The following is a 26322-nucleotide window of genomic DNA, read 5'->3' as shown; positions in this document are numbered from 1 at the left end:
GAAAATCTGAACTTATCTTCTGAATGACAAAACTAAATGCCTTTAGTGAATACTCACCCCTACGTCTTCCTTCACTACACAAACTTCATCGTGCATTTTCAAGGCAAGCACCTTATCTGAGCTCCCCCTGACTCTCCACAATGAGGGAAGGGGACTGTCCAAAATTTCCCATCAGAATGAAACTGGATGCAAAGAGCCAGCCGAACTTTTAGGCTAGAATAGGTTGTTCTGAATTTCACTCTTTGAGGAAAAGGATTTCTTTACATGATGGTCCTTTAAAATGTTGATCTATTGGCAATGTGCTTCAGCATCACTTTAGGGAGAAACAAATGACACTTTGTTTCCTATACACACTTTATAGTCTACAAGCTGAGTCGGTTAATGCTTGATATTCAGTACAACATCATGGCCCAAAAGCTAATAAGAAAATTATTATGAATCACTTCACAGCCTAAGACAGTAGCCTGCAATTCCGTCCCATTACTGGTTCTGTCCTCCGAGCCTAATGATTATTCCTGCACATAACTTTACACTTTGATTTTTTATCATTACCAAGCCATCAGACATGGATTAGGTGCAAAGTCAAAGTAATAGGAAGTCATATCTCAATATTATTTTTGAGCAACTAACAGTTCCCACTTGAATGAAATGAATTTTATTTTACACCAAACTCAGTGATATAGCTGGCGCCTGGAACTTCAGTGCTATACTCTACTTACTGGAAGTTTAGCTCATTGGATTCCTGGATTTTAGCACAGAAACCCTGAGTTCCACTCTTCAGGCCTGCCATTGAGTTACTATGTAATCATGCCTAAGTCATTTTTAGATTTCTTTGCTTTTTCTCCATTTGTAAAATGGCAATAATCCAAATTCTCCAAGTCAGGGACCTCATTTTAGGATTTATTTTTAAGCTATGTTTCTAGAAGCCCTAAAGTTCTGCATAGTTGTTTCAGGTGTTACACACAAATAATTTAGTCCAAATTTTTTATTTTTAATGTATATTTTAACACTGTGGGAATATTCTAGGAGTCACTAACTCACATGTGATATATATTAGATATTAACACATTTTGGTGAACCGCCTTGCAAGATATGTCTGGTTAACTCATTCTTGTCTGCAAATCTCAGTGTAAAACTCCTACCAAATCTGTGTATATAAATGACCTTACTTTAAATATGTTACTTATTAGTAAGTGTGTAGATTAGCCCTGGTCATTTTTTTATAACGGCAGTACCTGGTTTGCTCTCATTTCCAAAGATGTGTAATCAAGTCCTTATGTATGTGAAAGCCTTGTCAAAGCCTACATGCTACACCAGTCCATACTGGGCATGGGCAGTACCTAGTCTTATCATGCAACTTTTGGGCAATGAGGCAAGATGGTGCTAGTGGTATAGTGAGAAACTACTAGAGCCAGGTGACAAGGGCTGGTTGAATAATGGCAGATTTTGCAATCATGTTGGGGAATCATGCTGGATTTTCAGGGTGACAAACAGTTTTCGGGACCGTAAAGGGTTAGATGAGACACCATTCTGGGTTTCATGCAACTGGATAGGACCTCAGAGAATGGAGAATCCATGTTCCTTGAACACCTCACAGACTGGCCTATTGGTACAATTTGCTAAGTACATATCATGTAAGTTTATCACAGTAAACTGTCCCTTCTCTAAGATTTATATAATAAGAGAACTCAGTTTTCCCATATCAGTAACCCAGTTCTACAATAACATGCCCCTCCAATTTCTATACCATGTAAAATTCAGACTCATCTACCTGGAACACAGTCTTATCACATAATAGTCAATTACTCAATAACTAATTTCCAACAGATAATGTTTTAATATTATTTAATTATAAACTTTTTAGTACTTATTAGAAGTTTTGTGTGCTTCTTCTCTGACTTTGATGCTTATGATAAGAAATACAAGCAGTAGTTAGGTATTGTTGGTGATGCAATATTGAAATGGAATTTCTTACTATACCTCCCATGGGTTTCTGGGTAAATAATAACTGCAGAGTGTCCTGAGACCACACAGCAGTCCATTACCATTTGCAACTACCTGCCTGTCAAATCAGTATTTTCATAATATAGTTTATATTTTGGAGTTCTAGAGAAAATTATACTTGTAAAAGGAATCAATCACTGGGGAAAAAAATGTTTGAAAACTGCTATTTTGAAGATACAACCACTGGCATCATTTGTAAATCAACCTCATAGGTAGAACCAAAACATCCAATGTGTATTCCATGCTGTATTTTGTCTGAGTTTTGAGTAGGCATCCCCACTGAGAGGGAGACTGCTTACTTCAGCCCAACTCAAAACACAGATGGCAAGCTCTCCAAAATCAAATAGCGGTCAATGCATGGAAATAGAAAAAGTAAGTTTTGTGGTGAGACACAAAATTTGGGTTTCATCTGAATCAGAAAGAATACACAGAGGTCTCATGATGATACTATCATGTCACTGATATTTAAAATAAATATTGCATGCCTCTGGCCTGGTTTTATATTTAGATAAGGAATTAAAGCAGTTGTTAAATGCTGAGCTGTGATTACACATGGGTTCCAGCTATGCTCTTAGCCTTCCGGTCCGATTCAATCCTTTTTTTTTTTTTTTTTAAACATCTTTATTGGAGGATAATTACTTGAAAATGGTGTGTTAGTTCATGCTTTATAAAAAAGTGAATCAGCTATACATATACATATATCACCATATCTCTTCCCTCTTGTGTCTCCCTCCCACCCTCCCTATTCCACCCCTCTAGATGGTAACAAAGCACTGACCTGATCTCCCTGTGCTATGGGGCTGCTTCCCACTAGCTAGCTATTTTACATTTGGTAGTGTATATATGTCCATGCCACTCTCTCACTTCATCCCAGCTTACCCTTCCCACTCCCCGTGTCCTCAAGTCCATTCTCTACATCTGCGTCTTTATTCCTATCCTGTCCCTAGGTTTTTCAAAACCTTTTTAAATTTTTTTTTAGAGACCAGATATATGTGTTAGCATACGGTATTTATTTTTCTCTTTCGGACTTACTTCACTCTGTATGACAGTCTCTAGCTCCATTCACCTCACTACAAATAACTCAATTTTGTTTCTTTTTATGGCTGAGTAATATTCCATTGTATATATGTGCCACCTTCTTTATCCATTCATCTGTCGACGGACACTTAGGTTGTTTCTATGTCCTGGCTGTTGTAAATAGAGCTTCAATGAACATTGTGGTACATGACTCTTTTTGAATTATGGTTTTCTCAGGGTATATGCCCAGGAGTGGGATTGCTGGGCCATATGGTAGCTCTATTTTTAGTTTTTTAAGGAACCTCCATACTGTTCTCCATAGTGGCTGTATCAATTTACATTCCCACCAACAGTGCAAGAGGGTTCCCTTTTCTCCACACCCTCTGCAGCATTTATGGTTTGTAGATTTTTTGATGATGGCCATTCGGACTGGTGTGAGGTGATACCTCATTGCAGCTTTGATTTGCATTTCTCTAAAGATTAGTGATGTTGAGCATTCTTTCATGTGTTTGTTGGCAATCTCTATATCTTCTGTGGAGAAATGTCTATTTAGGTTTCCTGCCCATTTGGGGATTGGGTTATTTGTTTTATTGATATTGAGTTGCATGAGCTGCTTGTCAATTTTGGAGTTTAATCCTTTGTCAGTTGCTTCGTTTGCAAATATGTTCTCACATTCTGAGGGTTGTCTTTTCATCTTGTTTAGGTTTTCCTTTGATGTGCAAAACCTTTTAAGTTTCATTAGGTCCCATTTGTTTATTTTTGTTTTTATTTCCATTTCTCTAGGAGGTGGGTCAAAAAGGATCTTGCTGTGATATATGTCATAGAGTGTTCTGCCTATATTTTCCTTGAAGAGTTTTATAGTGTCTGGCCGTACATTTAGGTCTTTAATCCATTTTGAGTTTATTTTTTGTATGGTGTTAGGGAGTGTTCTAATTTCATTCTTTAACGTGCAGCTGTCTAGTTTTCCCAGCACCACTTATTGAAGAGGCTGTCTTTCCTCCATTGTATATTCTTGCCTCCTTTATCAAAAATAAGGTGACCATATGTGCGTGGCTTTATCTCTGGGCTTTCTGTACTGTTCCATTGATATATATTTCTGTTTTTGTGCCAGTACCATACTGTCTTGATTACTGTAGCTTTGTAGTATAGTGTGAAGTCTGGGAGCCTGATTCCTCCAGCTCCGTTTTTCTTTCTCAACATTCCTTTGGCTATTCAGGGTCTTTTGTGTTTCCATACAAATTGTGAAATTTTTTGTTCTAATTCTGTGAAAAATGCCATTGGTAGTTTGATGGGAATTGCATTGAATCTGTAGATTGCTTTGGGTAGTAGAGTCATTTTCCCAGTATTGATTCTTCCAATCCAAGAACATGTTATATCTCTCCATCTGTTTGTATTATCTTTAATTTCTTTCATCAGTATACTGTAGTTTTCTGCATGCAGGTCTTGTGTCTCCTTAGGTAGGTTTATTCCTCGGTATTTTATTCTTTTTGTTGCAATGGGAAATGGGAGTGTTTCCTTAATTTCTCTTTCAGGTTTTTCATCATTAGTGTATAGGAATGCAAGAGATTTCTGTGCATTAATTTTGTATCCTGCTACTTTACCAAATTCATTGATTAGCTCTAGTAGTTTTCTGGTAGCATCTTTAGGATTCTCTATGTATAGTATCATGTCATCTGCGAACAGTAACAGCTTTAGTTCTTCTTTTACAAATTGGATTCCTTTTATTTCTTTTTCTTCTCTGATTGCTGTGGCTAAAACTTCCAAAACTATGTTGAATAACAGTGGTGAGAGTCAGCAACCTTGCCTTGTTCCTGATCTTAGAGGAAATGGTTTCAGTTTTTCACCACTGAGAACGATGTTGGCTATGGGTTTGTCATATATGGCCTTTATTATGTTGAGGTAAGTTCCCTCTATGCTTGGTTTCTGGAGAGTTTTTTATCATAAATGAGTGTTGAATTTCGTTGAAAGCTTTTTCCGCATCTATTGAGATGATCATATGGTTTTACTCCTTCAATTTGTTAATATGATTTATCACATTGATTGATTTGCATATATTGAAGAATCCTTGCATCCTGGGATAAACCCCACTTTATCGTGGTATATGATCCTTTTAATGTGCTGTTGGATTCTGTTTGCTAGTATTTTGTTGAGGACTTTTGCATCTATGTTCATCAGTGATATTGGCCTGTAGTTTTCTATCAATGTGACATCTTTGTCTGGTTTTGGTATCAGGGTGATGGTGGTCTTGTAGAATGAGTTTGAGAGTGTTGCTCCTTCTGCTATATTTTGGAAGAGTTTCAGAAGGAGAGGTGTTAGCTCTTCTCTAAATGTTTGATAGATTTTGCCTGTGAAGCCATCTGGTCCTGGGCTTTTGTTTGTTGGAAATTTTTAATCACAGTCTCAATTTCAGTGCTTGTAATTGGTCTGTTTATATTTTCTATTCCTTCCTGGTTCAGTCTTGGAAGGCTGTGTTTTTCTAATAATTTGTCCATTTCTTCCAGGTTGTCCATTTTATTGGTATAGGGTTGCTCGTAGTAATCTCTCATGATCCTTTGTATATCTGCAGTGTCAGTTGTTACTTTTCCTTCTTCATTTCCAATTCTGTTGATTTGCATCTTCTCCCTTTTTTTCTTGATGAGTCTGGCTAATGGTTTATCAATTTTGTTTCTCTTCTCAAAGAACCAGCTTTTAGTTTTATTGATCTTTGCTACTGTTTCCTTCATTTCTTTTTTATTTATTTCTAATCTGATCTGATCTTAATGATTTCTTTCCTTTTGCTAACTTTGGTCTTTTTTATTCTTCTTTCTCTAATTGCTTGAGGTGTAAGGTTAGGTTGTTTATTAGAGATTTTTCCTGTTTCTTGAGGTAGAATTGCATTGCTATAAATTTCCCTCTTAGAACTGCTTTTGCTGCATCCCATAGGTTTTGGGTCATCATGTTTTCATTTCACATAACTGATGTGTCTTAGTTGCTTAACATGAAAACAAATATTCTAAAATCAGCAGTGCCCTTTTGCTCTTTGTATCACTTCTATATGATATAATTATTTAAACAATACTGTAGCCAATTAATGTGCATAGGGAAAAATGAATCAACCATAAAGAAAACTTAAGTTTTTCTATTATTTAATATCTTTTCATAGAAGGCAACGTGAAAACTTTTTTTTCTCAAGAAAATGATTTCCTATGGGTTCTCCCAGAATCAAACCCAATCATAAACATTCCAGTTCAAATAGTTAATATGAGAAATGGAAGAAACCCCAATAGGAAAGTGAGATAGGGAAGAGAAGGCAAGCATTAAATACTGTGTTATTAGCCAGGTAAGAGTGTGGAAAAGTGGAGGTAATCCACAGAGAAACTCTGGGAAACACAAGCTTCCAACTTGAAGGGCCAGGGAGCTGGGGCATTTAGATACCCACTCCCATCAGTCCTTGGTTGAGGACTGCTGCTGGGAAGCTATTAATTCCTCTCACTTCCTCCCTGCCATCTACACAGGCAGGGCAGACTTCAATAGCTTCAGTAGTTCCGGGGCTGGCAAATGCCAAATAATGGCAGTTTAAAGTTTGCCACATGCACAAAATGGTAGGGTCTAAGAAATATAGGAGGGACATTGAACAATTTGCCAATAGCAGGCAAGTGGCAAATGCAAATTCAGAGGGCGTCACAAGTGATCTTAGCAATTAGAATAGATAATAAGAAACCTCTCTCAACAAGAGCCTGAGATGCACTATTCTTATCATTTGAATAATGAGCGCTGGTTTCCGTTTATTAAACACTTCTTATGTGACAGGTACTGTACCAATGGCCCAACGTCCATCATCTCATTTAACGCCCACAACAATCCTATTATTACATCACCAGTTTATAGATGAGGAAGTTGGACTCAGAGGGATTAAGTAATTTACTGAAGTAACAGACACCAGCCCAGGTCTCTCAGTTGCCAAAATATTATCTCCTTCTGCCTCCCACTGTTTCCAAAGTCCCTACATGGACAGATATATTTTCTTCAGCTTGAGCATGTCATTAGCTCTGGAAATTCTATCTAGAAAACATCACAGAACCCCCCTTTCAGAGAAAGACCTGTGTCTTCATATCTTTGAAATTCCAGCCTGTGTACCAAATATGGAGAGACTTCCCACCTGGTGCCCCTGCCATTTTTGCCGCATGGACTTTTACGAGAAGCTCTCATTTAGTGCTCTGCACCTGCCCCTTGGTGGTTAGCACTTTCAAAGAGCTGCAGGCTCCATGAATTACAAAACCATCTCTGCTTCTATTTCCTTTCCCGTCTGATTTCCATTTGCTCTGCCTGGTCATGGATGGGAAGTTTCTTTTTTTGTAGCATCATTCCACTCTGACTTTTCTTTCACCTCTTCACACTCCACATTCCATCAAGTGGCAATTTTATTCTAAGATCACCAGTTAGAACTTTAAAATAGATTTTCAAAGAATATCTGACTGTTAGAACTTCAAATACCTCAAATATAACCATTTTCTTCAATAAACCTAAATTCGAATCTATTTTAAATAGCATTTTGAGCAAAATACTAATTCATACTCACTTGTATTAGTCCCTTTTTACTCCTGAGTCTCCAAGTCATTCGTAAAACCTTCAAACTTTAAGTCCTCTAATGCTATCACAGCACATTTTTAATTATTGGTATCAAAAGAAAGGGACTATCATAGGGGAAAAGAATTCTATGTTACTTTACCAGCTTAATTTCTACACAAAAGCTTTGAAGTAATCAACAAAAAGAAGAAATGTGAATCCAAATAAGCCACAAACTAGGAAGACAGTCCAAGAATTAACAATGAAGATCAAATCCAAGTACAACAAATCCCATGGAGAATACCGATACGTTTTGCCGTAGTGACATTTCATGGTTAATTGGTGGTTTGTTAAAGATTACATTTCCAAGATCAAAAGGAGTAATGATAAAACACACTCAGAAATGGAAAGCAAGAGGGCTCTATAAACAGTAGCTGTTTGGAAATTATAATGGTACTAAATGACTACTAAGGAAGATAAACAGCTTATCACTTCTCAGGGAATATTGTAACTTTCAAACCACAGAGTGTTGTGGGCAGAATTTGATCAAAGGTCTCTAGAGTACACTTTCATCTTCATGAGGTTGGGGTCAGGAAGAGGAGAAGGTAAAGAGGACCAGGAGCTATAAGACTGTGAGTTGGAAAGGCCTATAGCGGTCATCTACTTCCAGCATCCTGCCCCAGAATTCCTCAAATTCCAATTTTTCCCATAAGCTGTTATTCCCATCCAGGTGTTACATGTGCCAGACCCCTTTTCTACAGCAATGGCCCTTTCAGGTCTTGAGGTAATTTAAAATAATACAAAGAAAAATCTGCCTTGCAGAATCTTAGGAGATTTCACTGATTTCACATTGCTCTTAATGGAACGAAGGCATGGCATCATCTGCCTAGCCTCATATAAAAAAGGAGGAAAAAAGCAAAACACACTCATTGCCCCGCTGAATCTGGTGACCTACATAGTCCCATGTGTGACACTGGTCCCACATAGAAAAATTTGAGTTTACTGTCCACGCTGATGCTCAGTTAAACCCACCCTATACACAGTCACCTAAGTGACTTTTCTAGAACACAATCTGATGGAGTCACTCCTCTGCCTTCACCTTCAATGAATCCTCATTGCCTACAGAACAAAGTCTACATGACAGAGCCCTGCCTCTCTTTCCAGCCATATCTCCTAGCAACCCCCTTTCTCAGAGTTCATGCCCCAGCCATGCTGAAGAACATACAATATTCTCTCTATCTTAAGGATATTGTACAGAGTGGTCCCTCTGCCTGAAACTTTCTTTCTTCCTTCCATCTTTGCCTGGGAAGATCCTGGAAAGTTTCTACTCACCCTGCTGATCTCCACCATCACTTCCTTCAAGAAGTCCCTCTGGGTCTCCGATTCTCTACCTCCACCACTGGGCTTAGTTAAATTTACCCTCCTGTTTACACCCACAAAGACCCACTTCCTCTATCAAATGACTTATTTCCTATGGTGTAATTACCTATTTCTTTATCAGTCTCTCTGACTGAACTATACACTCCTTAAAGACTGAGAATTTGTTTTCTTCACTATCGCATCTCAAAACCTAACAGAGTAACTGACACATGACAGAAACTCAGAAAATACGAGTTGGATGAATGAATGAATGAACGAATGAAAAACGCATTGACCAGATGTATGAGGTCAATCTGTAGTCCATCCCTCCCTCTCTTACCTGCAACCAAAACCAAAGCCCAGTATTTCTGGTGGTCTTCCCTGGTCCTGGAGCATTTGTGAAATTACAGCAGCATCGTTCCCATCCCAGACACCTCCACTTCCAATAATTTGTTCTCCTTGGCTATAGGAACACCAGTTACCTAAATTTCGCCCGTCTTCTCTCACCACGTCCAAAATCCTCTGAGCCAGAAGCAGCAGCTTCCCTTCCCAATGCTAGGACAGGCCACGAAACAGATGATAATCCCTTTGCACATTTCAAGGAGAAGCACCAAGGGAACAGTAACTGGGAAATGCCACTGACAGCTCAAAATATCCACGGCATTTCTAAAGCCTCGGCACTGCTCTCGCTCTGTGAATGAAAGTCCAAAAAGCACATCAGAGAACGTTCATTGTCGTAAACAAGCTCCACCTTTGAAACACAATCTAGATAGAACCAAATATAAAAGCCTGCACAATGGATGAAGCCAAGGTCTCCTCCATGATTTCCCTTCTGACAACCCTACTGTCTCCTCAACCATAAAAGGTGAACTTGAAACTCAGGACCTTGCCTTGTCACCAGAAACATCCAAGCTTGGATCAGTCTTTCTGAGACCAGATATTTGCTCTGTGAACTATTAGAGACTTGTCACATACACAGAAGTATAACAGGATTATTTCTGTCTTCCTGGGGACCTGGAGTCTTTCACATTGCTCCTGTTAAAACTCTCAGAACAGCAAAACTTTACCTACAAAGGGTTAAAGCTATGACACTCCCAATTTTCACAAACCTCCTCATCTCTTGTGAGTCACATGCAGCCAATTCCAGGAATTGGAAACATGGTTGTGAGGATGAAACTGACTTTGGGGCCCCCCTTGGATATGGTCTTCCAGACTTACCAAAAGGCCATTAAGAGGAAGGTTTACCCCACCTCAGGGAAACCCGAGGAAGTACTTGCAGTCAAGGGCTGGCCATGGCTTCTGAGCTACATCCAAAAAGAATTTCATACTGTACCTGGATCTGCTGAAGCAATTTCTGACTGTCCGAGAGCCAGCATGTACCGTTCCTGAACTGCCTCCATTGTGGATCATCGGTAGGGCTGTCAGATTTAGTAAATAAAAATACAGGACACCCAGTTAAACTTGAACTTCAGATGAATAATAGTTCATTATTTTTAGTATAAGTATATCCTATGTACTACTTGGGGCATACTTATCTTAAAAATGTACTCATTGTTTTCCTGACAATCATATTTAACTAAACAGCCTATGTTTTATCTGTCAACCCTACTCATCAGAAACGATGGAGGCTTATAGAAATCCAAGAGATGCCTCAGAGCACCCTCGACTTCTACTTATATGTCCTGAACAGTGAGCACGAACTTGCCACTCCCATTAATTGGCTACAATGGACTATATTCTCAATTTTAGAGCTTTTTCTACTTGTCATTGTTATTATCTTCTTTATTTTAAAGAGATGTTTATATTTTTCCAAACTTAATAGCTCATCAAAAAGTATTTGAAAGTTCATTAGACAAGGGAAAAACAACATGATTCTGAAAAGTGAAGGAAACCGCCTGGTGTTTAGTAAAGAAGTATTAGGGAGATTGAAAAAGCCAAACTTAATAAGCAAATCTCTCCAAGGGTGTTTTCATAGCTTCATACCCTCCCACACCCTGAAGATATTATTACATCAAGAATGTAGAACTGCTAACCAAATGTAAGGCTTCCATAGGATTCTATCAAACTGAGGATGCTTCTTTACTAAGCAGTGTGTAGACTTGCTGCCCCAGGGACCTTCGCAGTTACAACATAGAGCTCTTCCTTTTGGGATGGAAACAGCAAGCTTTCCTGTGGTCTACACGTTGGCCCCCAAAATACTACACTCCCAATACTTGTCCACTTTAAGTATTTTTCTACATATCTCCATTTTTCTGTTGCTATTTGGACTACATCCTAGACTTGACATTACATAAATTGCATTCAAGAAGCTATTTTTAAAAGTTGGTAGGAAATCTTAAATCTATAGCTTGCAGTCCCTGGCTTACTTTCATCCAGGTGCATAAGGGTTTTCAAAAGTAGTCAGGTTAGTTACCCCATATCACAACCCCACGTTTGTGGCAGAGATATAAAAATGTAACATGATATTTAAGGTCTTAGTTGCAATATCATCAAGCCTCCCAGACACAGGCAATAGAGCAAAATGATTACAGAGGCATGGATTTTGATTTGTTCCAGTGTCTTGGGCAAGTCACTTGGCCTCTGTATTTATTTGTACTTATCTGCACGTATCTGTCACTTGGGGGTAATAATTGTAACTAGTCCATGGGTATGTTGTACAAATTATCTGTACAGTAGTCAGAAGACACCGACACAGAATAAGCACGCCACAGACATTGGCTATTAGCTATTGGAAATATTTCTCCATGAAAAAGATTACTTTATCAGTGGATGACTCGGTGGGAGACAGTGAATCACAGAATCACAGCATGTTGAAGGTGACCTAGTTCACACTCTATGTGAAAAAAAGAAAAGTGCGTATGTGTAGAAAGTGTCTGAAAGTTTACATAACAAATAGTTAATCATGTTAACTTTGAGGATTAGAATAAATCAGGAAAGGAGTAAAGAAAAACTTGACTGTAATTCAATTTCTTTATCATTTGTGTTTCTACACTGAGACTTTTAATGCACTGGAAGTGTAATTTTTTTTAATGTGGCAGGATAAAGGTTTTCAAGATTTCCTGATACATCCGTATTATTATTTCAGAATTGCTGGCATTTCTTGCCGTCTTCGGATCTACACCCATTTCAGTCAGTGGGCCATTCTGGACGGAGGAGATAATAGAGCAGAAGTGAAGTGAGAGAAAAGGAGAGAAAAGAGAAAAGATTTTCTCTTTTCTCTTAAAAGAGGAAAGGTCTTTGGAATGGGAACAACTCACAACCAAACTTTGGGGAAAGGATTGGATGGGAAATGAGACAAACATCTTACCCCTGTGATGAGAAGGATTCCTTGGGCTGGATGGAGGGAGGTCGGAGGTGGCTGGACAAGGAAACCAACTAGGAAGAAACACACACAAGTGCAGAGCAAACACCCTGAGGCCACGCAGCCTGACTCCATGCAAACATGTGTCCAACAGCCAGCCCTTCCCCTGTGGCTCCCCAGCAAGACACGTACCTCGGGGGTACCAACTCATTCTGAGTCCATTATGCCTGGCCATTCATAAACTGCTGTCTAACTTGGGAGGAATAAACTCTAAATGTTTATGAGGAAATTGGGGAAGGAGATTGAAAGGTTACTTAAACGGAAAAAAAAGTTCAGGAAGGCAGGATGGTAGAGAGACAAGAAAAGGACCTTAAAAGATAGAAAGGATTGGCCAAAGAAGAGAAAGAAAAAGAAATGATTCCGAATGGGTTAACCTGCAGCTAGGAAGTTAAGGAAGATTACTGATGTGTGAAGACTATGGAATAAAGTGAATTAAATTTATCAGAAGTTGCTGAGAATACGGTATGAAGCATGATTATCAAATTATGAATTTGCTGCAATGGCATTCTAGGGGGACACTAGGAAGGGGAAGCAAATGTTCATGAGATGACAGTAGCAGGTGGAAAGTTGTTTCAGGGGAAGATCAGTCTTGCAGAGTGTGTATCAGAGGAGGGCAAGTGTGAGCAAGCAATGAAATACTAAGTGTATACGGTTCCTTCATTGAGTGCACCCAGCCCCGTGGTCAGCCTTGAGAACACGCAGGACTTCAGGTACTGGAGCTACTCTGCATTCATCAAGACTTGAGAAAACACCCTTAACTCAGGTCTTCTCTTCAAACTCCATCTTTCCTTCTTGAGCTTCATTTGGCCTCCTCCCTTACCCTCAAGCTGTGGACTAATGCCACAGAGCAAGATGGGTCACTAGTGTCCTCCATCCCCTAGCGACTGTGGTTCACATCAGTGGAGTACCAAAGGCAATAACCAAGTAACAGACACAAGAGTGTATGAACAAGAAGAGATTCTGATAAGGCTTTCTGTGACAGTGTGGACCAAGTCGGCTGTATATGCCTGCTATCACCTTAATTATGAGCATCCTTAGGGGAGAAGTTCTCAGAAGGCACAGCCTGGCTCTCTAGAGGTTCTGCGTCCTCACACCCCACTCGAAGACCTCAGTTACAGCTTCGGCCCCCAACATCTCTCCCTCTGCCTACTCACAGTTTTGGAAGTCTTTCCTCCACATTTCTCTTGAGAGATGGAGGAGGAGGAGGAGGTTCAGGCCAGCTCAGACTCCCCTAGGAGTCTCCCAGCAGGATGCCTATCATTAACCTCCCACCTTCTAGGAAGCTCCTACGGTCTCCACATTTGGGGGAGTTTTCATTTCACCTGTGCTTCAAATTGCTGGCTGGAGATGGCCTGTTGGAAGGTGGCTTAAAGCAAGTAGGTATCCTTCGGGCCGCCAGGACTTTCTCGACTGTCAGACATCTTCCAGGATATTCTAAGAAACACTGTTTGTTCTAGAGAAGGGAGGGAAACAATCCATTTGTCCAATAATGCTTGAATGGAAGATAAATGATGCTATACGCATGTGATGAAATAATATAAAACAGTCAAAAATAAAAGACCTAGATCTATATGGATTGGCATGGATAAATCTTGAAAACATAATATTGATTGAAAGAAAATAAGATAAAGAATGTTAGATTATGATAACAGTTATGTAAGTATTTAAATATTTAAATCAATTCAACATATTGCTTGTATATACATAGATGCAAGAAAATAAACTGTATCCAAAGAACACATTATTTATATTTAATAAGCTCATTTATCTAGGAAACCCAAAACACACCCACAGATAAACTATTAGGAACTAATAAGACAGTTCAACAAGGCAGACAGATACAAGATCAATACATTTTAAAACTCAGTCAGGCTCCTCTACACTGGCGAAAACAAATTAGAAACTGTAAAAGAAAATAAGAAAAAAATAAGATATTAAATATAGTCACAAGAGGAGATTAGGACAAGATGGCAGAGTAGAAGGACATGCTCTCACTCCCTCTGGCGAGAAAACCAGAATCACAACTAGCTGCTGGACAATCATCGACAGGAGGACGCTGGAACTCACCAAAAAAGTTACCCCACATCCAAAGACAAGGGAGAAGCCACAATGAGACGGTAGGAGGGGAGCAATCAGAGTAAAATCAAATCCCATAACTGCTGGGTAGCCGACTCACGGACTGGTGAATACTTACACCACAGAAATCCACCCAATGGAATGAAGGTTCTGAGCCCCACGTCAGGCTTCCCAACCTGGGGGTCCGGCAACAGGAGGAGGAATTCATAGAGAATCAGACTTTGAAGCCTAGTGAGAATTGATTGCTGGACTTCGACAGGACTGGGGGAAACAGAGACCCCACTCTTGGAGGGCACACACAAAATAGTGTGTGCATCGGGACCCAGGGGAAGGAGCAGTGACCCCGGGGGAGACTGAACCAGACCTACCTGCTGGTGTTGGAGGGTCTCCTGCAGAGGCGGGGGGTGGCTCTGTTTCACCGTGGCGATAAGGACACTGGCTGCGGAAGTTCTGGGAAATACTCCTTGCATTGAGCCCTCCCAGAGTCTGTTATTAGCCCCACCAAAGAGCCCAGGTAGGCTCCAGTGTTGGCTTGCCTCAGGCAAAACAACCAACAGGGAGGGAACCCAGCCCCACCCATCAGCAGTCAAGTGGATTAAACTATTACGGAGCTCTGACCACCACAGCAACAGTCAGCTCTACCCACCACCAGAGCCTCCCATCAAGCTTCTTAGATAGATAGCCTCAACCACCAGAGGGCAGACAGCAGAAGCAAGAAAAACTACAATTCTGCAGCCTGTGGAACAAAAACCACATTCACAGAAAGACAGACAAGATGAAAAGGCAGAGGGCTATATACCAGATGAAGGAACAAGATAAAACCCCAGAAAAACAACTAAATGAAGTGGAGATAGGCAACCTTCCACAAAAGGAATTCAGAATAATGATAGTGAAGATGATCCAGGACCTCGGAATAAGAATGGAGACAAAGATCGAGAAGATGCAAGAAATGTTTAACAAAGACCTAGAAGAATTAAAGAACAAACAAACAGAGATGAACAATACAATAACTGAAATGAAAACTACACTAGAAGGAATCAATAGCAGAATAACTGAGGCAGAAGAACGGATAAGTGACCTGGAAGACAGAATGGTGGAATTCACTGCTGCGGAACAGAATAAAGAAAAAAGAATGAAAAGAAATGAAGACAGCCTAAGAGACCTCTGGGACAACATTAAACGCAACAACATTCGCATTATAGGGGTCCCAGAAGGAGAAGAGAGAGAGAAAGGACCCGAGAAAATATTTGAAGCGATTATAGTCGAAAACTTCCCTAACATGGGAAAGGAAATAGCCACCCAAGTCCAGGAAGCGCAGCGAGTCCCATACAGGATAAACCCAAGGAGAAACACGCCGAGACACACAGTAATCAAATTGGCAAAAGTGAAAGACAAAGAAAAATTATTGAAAGCAGCAAGGGAAAAACGACAAATAACATACAAGGGAACTCCCATAAGGTTAACAGCTGATTTCTCAGCAGAAACTCTACAAGCCAGAAGGGAGTGGCATGATATACTTAAAGTGATGAAAGGGAAGAACCTATAACCAAGATTACTCTACCCGACAAGGATCTCATTCAGATTTGATGGAGAAATCAAAAGCTTTGCAGACAAGCAACAGCTAAGAGAATTCAGCACCACCAAACCAGCTCTACAACAAATGCTAAAGGAACTTCTCTAAGTGGGAAACACAAGAGAAGAAAAGGACCTACAAAAACAAACCCAAAACAATTAAGAAAATGGTCATAGGAACATACATATCGATAATTACCTTAAACGTGAATGGATTAAATGCTCTAACCAAAAGACACAGGCTGGCTGAATGGATACAAAAACAAGACCCATCTATATGCTGTCTACAAGAGACCCACTTCAGACCTAGGGACACCTACAGACTGAAAGTGAGGGGATGGAAAAAGATATTCCATGCAAATGGAAATCAAAAGAAAGCTGGAGTAGCTATACTCATATCAGATAAAATAGACATTAAAATAAAAAAGGTTACAAAGGACAAGGAAGGACACTACATAATGATCAAGGGATCAATCCAAGAAGAAGATATAACAATTATAAATATATATGCATCCAACATAGGAGCAGCTCAATACATAAGGCAACTGCTAACAGCTATAAAAGAGGAAATCGACAGTAACACAATAATAGTGGAGGACGTTAACACCTCACTTACACAAGTGGACAGATCATCCAAAATGAAAATAAATAAGAAAACAGAAGCTTTAAATGACACAATAGACCAGATAGATTTCATTGATATTTATGGGACACTCCATCCAAAAACAGCAAATGACACTTTCTTCTCAAGTGCGCACAGAACATTCTCCAGGATAGATCACATCTTGGGTCACAAATCAAGCCTCAGTAAATTTAAGAAAATTGAAATCATATCAAGCATCTTTTCTGACCACAATGCTATGAGATTAGAAATGAATTACAGGGAAAAAACCGTAAAAAACACAAACACATGGAGGCTAAACAATACGTTACTAACTAACCAAGAGATCACGGAAGAAATCAAAGAGGAAATCAAAAAATACCTAGAGACGAATGACAATGAAAACACGACGATCCAAAACCTATGGGATGCAGCAAAAGCACTTTTAAGAGGGAAGTTTACAGCTATACAAGCCTACATCAAGAAACAAGAAAAATCTCAAGTAAACAATCTAACCTTACACCTAAAGGAACTAGAGAAAGAAGAACAAACAAAACCCAAAGTTAGCAGAAGGAAAGAAATCATAAAGATCAGAGCGGAAATAAATGAAATAGAAACAAAGAAAACAATACCAAAGACCAATGAAACTAAAAGCTGGTTCTTTGAGAAGATAAACAAAATTGATAAGCCATTAGCCAGACTCATCAAGAAAAAGAGGGAGAGGACTCAAATCAATAAAATTAGAAATGAAAAAGGAGAAGTTACAACAGACACCACAGAAATACAAAGCATCCTAAGAGACTACTACAAGCAACTCTATGCAAATAAAATGGACAACCTGGAAGAAGTGGAAAAATTCCTAGAAAGGTATAACCTTCCAAGACTGAACCAGGAAGAAACAGAAAATATGAACAGACCAATCACAAGTAATGAAACTGAAACTGTGATTAAAAATCTTCCAACAAACAAAAGTCCAGGACCAGATGGCTTCACAGGTGAATTCTATCAGACATTTAGAGAAGAGCTAACACCCATCCTTCTCAAACTCTTCCAAAAATTTGCAGAGGAAGGAACACTCCCAAACTCATTCTATGAGGCCACCATCACCCTGATACCAAAACCAGACAAAGATACTACAAAAAAAGAAAATGACAGACCAATATCACTGATGAATATAGATGCAAAAATCCTCAACAAAATACTAGCAAACAGAATCCAACAACACATTAAAAGGATCATACTCCACGATCAAGTGGGATTTCTCCCAGGGATGCAGGGATTCTTCAATATACTCCAATCAATCAATGTGATACACCATATTAACAAATTAAAGAATAAAAACCATATGATCATCTCAATAGATGCAGAAAAAGCTTTTGACAAAATTCAACACCCATTTATGATAAAAACTCTCCAGAAAGTGGGCATAGAGGGAACCTACCTCAACATAATAAAGGCCATATATGACAAACCCACAGCAAACATCATTCTCCATGGTGAAAACCTGGAAGCGTTTCCTCTAAGATCAGGAACGAGACGAGGATGTCCACTCTCACCACTATTATTCAACATAGTTTTGGAAGTCCTAGCCACGTCAATCAGAGAAGAAAAAGAAATAAAAGGAATACAAATTGGAAAAGAAGAAGTAAAACTGTCACTGTTTGCAGATGACATGATATTATACATAGGGAATCCTAAAGATGCCACCAGAAAACTACTAGAGCTAATCAATGAATTTGGTAAAGTTGCAGGATACAAAATTAATGCACAGAAATCTCTTGCATTCCTATACACTAATGATGAAAAATCTGAAAGAGAAATTATGGAAACACTCCCATTTACCATTGCAACCAAAAGAATAAAATACCTAGGAATAAACCTACCTAGGGAGACAAAAGACCTGTATGCAGAAAACTATAAGACACTGATGCAAGAAATTAAAGATGATACCAACAGGTGGAGAGATATACCATGTTCTTGGATTGGAAGAATCAATATTGTGAAAATGACTATACTGCCCAAAGCAATCTACAGATTCAATGCAATCCCTATCAAATTACCAATGGCATTTTTTACGGAACTAGAACAAATCATCTTAAAATTTGTATGGAGACACAAAAGACCCCGAATAGCCAAAGCAGTCTTGAGGGAAAAAAACAGAGCTGGAGGAATCAGACTCCCTGACTTCAGACTATCCTACAAAGCTACAGTAATCAAGACAATATGGTACTGGCACAAAAACAGGAACACAGATCAATGGAACAAGATAGAAAGCCCAGAGATAAACCCACACACCTATGGTCAACTAATCTATGACAAACGACGCAAAGATATACAATGGAGAAAAGACAGTCTCTTCAATAAGTGGTGCTGGGAAAACTGGACAGCTACAGGTAAAAGAATGAAATTACAACACTCCCTAACACCATACACAAAAATGAACTCAGAATGGATTCGAGACCTAAATGTAAGACCGGACACTATAAAACTCTTAGAGGAAAACATAGGAAGAACACTCTTTGACATAAATCACAGCAAGATCTTTTTTGATCCACCTCCTAGAGTAATGGAAATACAAACAAAAATAAACAAATGGGACCTAATGAAACTTAAACGCTTTTGCACAGCAAAGGAAACCATAAACAAGACGAAAAGACAACACTCAGAAAGGGAGAAAATATTTGCAAACGAATCAATGGACAAAGGATTAATCTGCAAAATATATACACAGCTCATTCAGCTCAATACTAAAGAAACAAACACCCCAATCCAAAAATGGGCAGAAGACCTAAATAGACATTTCTCCAAAGAACACATACAGATGGCCAAGAAACACATGAAAAGATGCTCAACATCACTAATTATTAGAGAAATGCAAATCAAAACTACAATGAGGTATCACCTCACACCAGTTAGAATGGGTATCATCAGAAAATCTACAAACAACAAATGTTGCAGAGGGTGTGGAGAAAAGGGAACCCTCTTGCACTGTTGGTGGGAATGTAAATTGATACAGCCACTATGGAGAACAATATGGAGGTTCCTTAAAAAACTAAAAATAGAATTACCATATGACACAGCAATCCCACTACTGGGCATATACCCAGAGAAAACCGTAATTCAAAAAGACGCATGCACCCCAATGGTCATTGCAGCACTATTTACAATAGCCAGATCATGGAAGCAACCCAAATGCCCATCGACGGGCGAATGGATGAAGAAGATGTGGTACATATATACAATGGAATATTACTCAGCCATAAAAAGGAACGAAGTTGAGTCATTTGTTGAGACGTGGAGGGATCTAGAGACTGTCATACAGAGTGAAGTAAGTCAGAAAGAGAAAAGCACATATCGTATATTAACGCATGTATGTGGAACCTAGAAATATGGTACAGATGAGCCGGTTTGCAGGGCAGAAGTTGAGACACAGATGTAGAGAACAGACATATGGACACCAAGGGGGGAAAACTGCGGTGGGGTGGGGATGGTGGTGTGCTGAATTGGGCGATTGGGATTGACATGTATACACTGATTTGTATAAAATTGATGACTAATAAGAACCTGCAGTATAAACAAACAAACAAAACAACTAATACTAAACTTTCATTGGGTTAACTATATGGAAATACGTTAATATAAATGTTTCAGACATTACGTGAAATTTCTAAAAATCTTGTATGTTCTGGTATAATGTCATAAGTCATAATTCTAGTTATTACTTTAAAACGTATATCTCAGAAAACACTAAATTTCCTTGTCAATTGCACTATTATGAACTTTCATCAAATCTTTAACCATGGTCCTTTTTAAGTCTTTTGTCAGTTACAGACACTTCTGGGTGTACTCTGATGCTTTTGCAAATATGTTCCTATAAAAGGGTTTCATCTCCAAGGAATTCATAGAAAAGACTCTGACAAGTACAGGTTTCTGGTAACTGTACTGCTGAACTGAATGAATAAGCATTTTCAGAACTCTAATGAAAAACTGATGAACTCATGAAAGTGCTAACAAAAGATCAAGATGAAAAAGAAAATTAATTACATCGGACTAAGTGAACTGATGAGGATGATTATAATTTTTGTGACTTTCTGTTTGAATTAATAAAAAAAATCCCACAAGGACTCAGAGGCAAAGAATATAGAAATCAATTTTCACTGCAAAGTAAAGGAGCTGTTACAGTGGAGCATTACTGGACTGAATGTCAATATTATGACATAGTATGAGTGTGTTTCGTGTTTGGTAATTGCAATCATTGTTGCTTTTGTTGTGGTCATCCATTTACAATGCTTGGTGTCAGTCTATTTATCTCTTGTAAAAATAAAATACAGTGTGCGTGTGTGGGGAAAGAAAAAAAAAAAAAAAACAAAGGCGAACTCATAGAAACCGAGAGTGGAAAAGTGGTTGCCAGTGGCTGGTGGTGGGGGAAATAGGGAGAGGTTGGTAAAAGTAAAAGGGTATAAATTTTCAGCTATGAGATGAATAAGGCCTGAGGATCTAACGTAAAACATGGTGACTCTAGTTAATAGCACTGTATAGTGTAATTGAAATTTGCTGAGAGTAGAGCTTAAATGTTCTCCCACACACCGAAAAGGTAAATATGTGAGGTGATGGATATGGTAATTAACTCACTGGGGGAGTCATTCCACAATGTATACGTATATCAAATCAGCACGTATGCTTTAAGTATCTTACGATTTTATTTGTCAACTAGACCTCAGTAAGGCTGAGGTGGAAAAAAGAACAGACACACGGGAGGGAGCCACAGGTGAGTGGGGGAGGAGCCTTCCAGGCAGAGTCCAAAGGTGCTCTAGGTAGAGGCCTAGAGGGTTTTGAGATAAGACGTGAGAGATAACGAAGGCATCAGCCATGCAAAGAGCCAGGGCAGAGGGCCCTGGGCAGAGGGAACAGCGTGAGGTGTGTTCAAGGAACAGAGAGGGTCCAACCAGGAAAGCAGCGTGGGCAGCTCTTGGTGGGGATCCTCCTCTGCCCTCTCCCCTTGGGCGGAAAGACTCGCTCCCTCTCCAGAGTGTCCTCACTGACGGAGCTCCAGCCACATTAAATAACAGTTAGTCTAGTAAGAAAGACAGTATTTTACTATCCCCAGCAACCGCTCAGTGCCTGGAGCTTAGTAGGTGTCTGTAAGATGAGTGTTTGTTGACTGACTGACTGATGGACTGACTGGTAGACGACAGGCTACTTCTATCTGACTACAGACAGCCTAAGAGGAATAATGTCTGGCTCTAGCTTTACTCTCTGCTCTTGATATTTTCCCTTGTGAGAGCCTATTCCCCTGAGGCAGAAAGCAGCCAAGACACCAGCATATTCCTCCCTTTGAGCGTCCTGCCCGTGGCTGGAGGAAAGGCAGCAGGTGTACGCACTCCTGTGTGGAGTTTCTCTCCTGCCCAAGCGGCAGTCATGACCCCACCTCAGTCCTGCCCTTGTTCCAGGGTTTTCTGCCTCTTCCGGTCCTACCACCCCTCAAACCGCCAGCTCCTGCCCCTTCCCTGCCTCTTACTGGTGACCAGCTTTTACTGCACAGAGGAGGCAGAAGCCACTGGAGGGAAGCCCACAGCCCCTCTCCCGCCCCCTCCTCTGCGCTCTGCCTCATCCCCTCTCCCTCTGGTACCGGAGAGGGACCTCCGGCCCGGGTCCCCATCTCCTCTCTCAGTGCTTAACACACCAGCAACTCTCCCCTCTCCACTGCAACCTTCCACCGCCACACAAACATGGTCTTATTTCTTCTCTTTAAAAGACAACGACCCTCTCCTAGCCCACTTCCCTCCCAGGTGTTGCCCCATTTCTCCTCCCCTTTGCAGCCCCGTCCTCGAAAAGCTGCGTGTAATTCTGTGAGGGAACGAAACCGCCCGCCTCGGCCCGGCACGACGATGACCACTTGCCTGAGGCGTCTCACAACAGGAGGTCCCGACACGGAACACGGTGCTGCCGAGGAAAACTAACCAGCAGGACTCGGGAGGGGCCAGAAGACGGCGGAGACGACCAACGTCGCAGAGCCCTTCGCACTGGAATCCTTCTTGGCTGAGAGAAGCGCGCGCCACCCGGGAGGACCCTGAGGCCGACTACAGGCCAAGCAAGGTGATGGGCCGGAGGCAACCCGGAAACTAACCGCATTACCGGGAAGCCCGAGACTGCGAGGCACGTGGCGGAGCAGTCCGCCTGGGTTCCCTAACCCTGCTGCCCTCCGCCCGGGCGCTCCTTCCCAATAAAGCCTCTTGCTGTGTCAGCAATTAAAAAAAAAAAAAAAAAAAGTCACAAGACCTATATAAATTATTTAGAGTTAAGCATATGTAAAAGTAAATATAACTAACAAACTGAGTATGACCAATTAAACTCTGCCCAACCCAAGGATTAAAAAAAACTGTTCTTACTTTATGAGAACAGACCCTCTTCTTAAGTAGCAGATCAGTAAGTTAGAGTGAATCAAAGAAACACAGCATTTGAAAAGTCAGCTAGTCCAAGCCTCTTGATCACACATACAGAAGCTGAAGCCCAGATAGGTTGAGTTACTTGGTGAAGGGCCCGATGTCCTGACTCAAGGACTAGCATTTTTCACTAATTCATAAGACACAATCAAATTCAGTACCTTGGAAAGAGATGGGGAAAAAATGAAGAAATCAACCATAGAGTTACTCATCTTTAAGTAGAGAAATAGCCATGACAAAATTACAGGTATTGAGGAAAAATTGAAGTGCAGAGTTTGAAATGTCAATAATCCACAGGGAAACGGGAGACTATTTAAAATATTAATATTAAATCTCTATCTAAAAGACATTAAAAGATCTCCAATCAAAATGTTAATTTTAGAATAGATATGGTATGATACAATTTATAAATCAAAAATACTTAGAAGAAACACAATCTGGTTACAGGTAAAGTCACAAGGCAATTGCAGGAGAAAAAGAGTATCTTTCTCGAAATGTCCATCAATAGGGGAATAATTATATTATGATCTGTCACTAGAAGTAAATAACATTTGCCTAAAAAATGGGATAGACCTACAGCAAAGATTTATACTAAATCTCTATATTAAAGACATCAAAATATCTCCAATCAAAATGTTAATTTTAGAATAGATATGGTATGATATAATTTATAAATAAAAAATCTCTATAAAGCTATAAATCACATATAAAGCACCTACATATGTAAATTCATGGACCAAAAGTCTTGAAATCAGACAGCTAGTGATCAATAATCTCTACAAAAGGAAGTAGTCGTGACAGTGGGGTTGGGGGGTTATGAAGGGGGACTTTTATTGTACTTTTATACATTGTACCCTTTAAAATAATTGTTTTTTTTAATTAATTTATTGATTTTTGGCTGCTTTGGGTCTTTGTTGCTGCTAGCGGGCATTCTCTAGTTGCAGTGAGCGGGGGCTACTCTTCACTGTGGTGCACGGGCTTCCCATTGCAGTGGCTTCTCTTGTTGCAGAGCACAAGCTCTAGGCATGCAGGCTTCAGTAGTTGTGGCACAGGGGCTCAGTAGTTGTGGCATGGGGGCTCTAGAGCGCAGGCTCAGTAGCTGTGGTGCACGGGCTTAGTTGCTCTGCGGCATGTGGGATCTTCCCAGACCAGGGCTCGAACCCATGTCCCCTGCATTTGCAGGCAGATTCTTAACCACTGCGCCACCAGGGAAGCCCAATAATTCAGTTTTTTATAAAGAGAATATTCCTAATATTATTCCTAATTTTTAAAAATATATAGTTGGATAACACTATGAAAAATTAACTGATATATTTTTTATTATTTCTCTTTGCTCCCTGGATTTTTTCCCCCATCCAGTCAGCTAGGCACTCTGAGTTCACTGCATTAGGAAGGTAAAGACTCAGCAGAAATGAGAGAAAAAAAGAAACTTCTCAGCTTTGGAATGTTAAAAACGGAGGCCACAGTAGAACAGGTGAGAATTCTGTGAACAAAATATAAATCTCATCTCAAATGTAAAAAGTATTCTCTGCACTAGGAGGCAGGAGAGGGAGGGAGGGAAGGACTGAAGGGGAGAAATCAGTGTGGCCAGGGACATGGAAACTGTGCTTGAGGACGACATGCCCAGGAAGAGAATCAGAATCTGGAGGAGATCCAGCCTGCACGTGATCATTGCCTCCAGCCAGCACCCCCATCTCAGACCTCGGGCAATTCACAGAGTGAGTGGGAGTAAGTCAGGAGGGCCACGCACATAGTCTGTGTGGCAAGGGTTGTGGCCATTCCCTATTTGTGAGAAGTCCCCAGCAATTTCCAGGCCTCCTTCTGGAAAGTGCTGGTGGACATCTCTAGTGCTTATGTGAAAGCTTGTTCACGAACCCTGAAAGATACAGATGTAGATGACTGATAGATAGATGCATAGATAGATAAATGTAATTAAATGAAACATCCAGGAAAGGTTTGGAAAATGCCCTTTATTGCCTATGATATTTATACTGTCATATGATGTTAGACTGAGTGCTGGGCCCTTCATCCTCCTTCAGACCACTGGCACTCTGTCTGCTACTACTATCCCGAGGGTCCTTTCTTCTCCCTGGAAGGGATAAAACAAATGAGGCAGAACAGGAAGAGACAAGAAGCACCATAAGCTCTGCTGGTCGGGGTTACCCTCCAGCGTTGCCTTAAAGCTCAGAGCCACACACACCACAGTGAGCTTGGCTCCAGATCAGCTTCCGCACAACGAAGGTTCTGGAACATTTCCATATCTCGGGGGACCTCATTTCCACCTGACTCCCTTTCACATTCCCCTTTGTCCCAGAAGGCTAGGTCCACTGGTCAGGGTGAGATCTCAGCTCAGGCCACAGGCTCTCAGACCTCAAACTTCTGGTCCTGCGAGGCCCCCTGTCCTCTCTTCAGACCACCCCTGGCTCTCTCTGCCGAGAAGGAGCTGCTGGCAGTTACGTCCTCTTAGAGCTGAGGTCCATCATGCAGACCCTGAGAAAACTCCTAGTCAAAACGCTCCACACGCAGTGGTTAAGAATCCGCCTGTCAATGCGGGGGACACGGGTTCGAGCCCTGGTCTGGGAAGGTCCCACATGCCACGGAGCGGCTGGGCCCGTGAGCCACAATTACTGAGCCTGCGCATCTGGAGCCTGTGCTCCGCAACAAGAGGGGCCGCGATGGTGAGAGGCCTGCGCACTGCGATGAAGAGTGGCCCCCACTTGCCACAACTGGAGAAAGCCCTCGCACAGAAACGAAGACCCAACACAGCCATAAATAAATAAATAAATAAATAAATAAATAAATAAATAAATAAAATTTAAAAAAAAAAAAAAAAAAAAAAAAAAAAAAAAGCTTAAAAAAAAAACGCTCCACAGGGCTTCCCTGGTGGCGCAGTGGTTGAGAATCTGCCTGCTAATGCAGGGGACACGGGTTCGAGCCCTGGTCTGGGAAGATCCCACATGCCACGGAGCGGCTGGGCCCGTGAGCCACAACTACTGAGCCTGCGCATCTGGAGCCTGTGCCCCGCAACGGGAGGGGCCGCGATAGTGAAAGGCCCGCGCACCGCGATGAAGAGTGGCCCCCGCTTGCCGCAACTAGAGAAAGCCCTCGCACGAACTGAAGACCCAACACAGCCAAAAATAAATAAATAAATAAAGTAGCTATAAAATTAAAAAAAAAAAAAAAAAAAAAAAAAAAAACGCTCCACATTCTTCTTTAAGTCAACAGAGGTCAATTCCTTTGGAAGTGCTGGGTGTGTCCCAAGTTGATGCAACTGCAGAGCCATTAGATAAACCAGCACATCTCTGCGGCCCCTTCCCTTACACTCCTCTGGGCCCTCGTGACAT

General features: G+C 40.6%; 1 protein-coding gene across 1 annotated transcript in view; it reads right to left on the bottom strand.

The window, feature by feature from the left end:
* Positions 1-13713: 13713 nt before the first annotated feature.
* The window catches only part of LOC132362451 (protein FAM170A-like), a 60540-nt gene continuing 47931 nt past the window's right edge, over positions 13714-26322 (bottom strand). Inside the window, 1 exon segment of the mRNA XM_059916934.1 lies at positions 13714-13739. The gene's annotated coding sequence lies outside the window, so the exon portion shown is untranslated.

The sequence above is a fragment of the Balaenoptera ricei genome, chromosome 3, assembly GCF_028023285.1.
Source record: "Balaenoptera ricei isolate mBalRic1 chromosome 3, mBalRic1.hap2, whole genome shotgun sequence".
Classification (NCBI taxonomy): domain Eukaryota; kingdom Metazoa; phylum Chordata; class Mammalia; order Artiodactyla; family Balaenopteridae; genus Balaenoptera; species Balaenoptera ricei.
This window is presented reverse-complemented; position numbering and strand designations above follow the sequence as displayed.